The following is a 584-nucleotide window of genomic DNA, read 5'->3' as shown; positions in this document are numbered from 1 at the left end:
CATCTGTAAAAAAGAAAAAAAGAATCAAAAATAGAAAAAAACGAATAAAGGGTGCAACACGAGGACTTCCCAGGGGGTCACCCATCCTAGTACTGCTCTCGCCCAAGCACGCTTAACTTCGGAGTTCTGATGGGATCCGGTGCATTAGTGCTGGTATGATCGCACCCGACAATTATTGGGCTGTTTATTCATATATCCCTANTGTTTCTTTTTTACAGATGATTTTTTGCTCCAATCATCTCGATCTCGATCGGGACCGGATAAGACATGTGAAATTGACGTAGCTCGGGCCGTTTTGGATTTGGACAAAATCGTAGGCTAATTTGATTGTAGACGGGCCAACGGACGAGACTCATTACTATGCAATGAGCCGGCGAGATTTTAGCCGAATTCCTTCTCTAAGACCCTCTAATTTGCGATTTTCCGCTTTCGGTAAGCTTCTGTTTGCCCGAGAAATCGGACTACGAAGGTCGCAATTCGATTCTGGTTCCATTTTCTCGTAACTCTGGCATAGCAATGGCTTTAGCTTCGCTAATTTTTTATTCTTCTACTAATTTTTTTCTTTATATTATATTTTCTCGAAA

At 41.7% G+C, this 584-nt stretch overlaps 1 non-coding gene across 1 annotated transcript; it reads right to left on the bottom strand.

Moving 5' to 3' along the window:
* Positions 1-48: 48 nt before the first annotated feature.
* On the bottom strand, positions 49-167 carry LOC140965692 (5S ribosomal RNA). The gene has a single exon (XR_012173129.1). It is a non-coding gene; the product is annotated as a 5S ribosomal RNA (ribosomal RNA).
* Between the last annotated feature and the right edge of the window lie 417 nt (positions 168-584).

The sequence above is a fragment of the Primulina huaijiensis genome, unplaced genomic scaffold (genome assembly GCF_012295235.1).
Source record: "Primulina huaijiensis isolate GDHJ02 unplaced genomic scaffold, ASM1229523v2 scaffold11611, whole genome shotgun sequence".
NCBI classification, from domain to species: domain Eukaryota; kingdom Viridiplantae; phylum Streptophyta; class Magnoliopsida; order Lamiales; family Gesneriaceae; genus Primulina; species Primulina huaijiensis.
The sequence above is the reverse complement of the archived record's forward strand: the minus strand, read 5'-3'. Positions and strand labels throughout refer to the sequence as shown.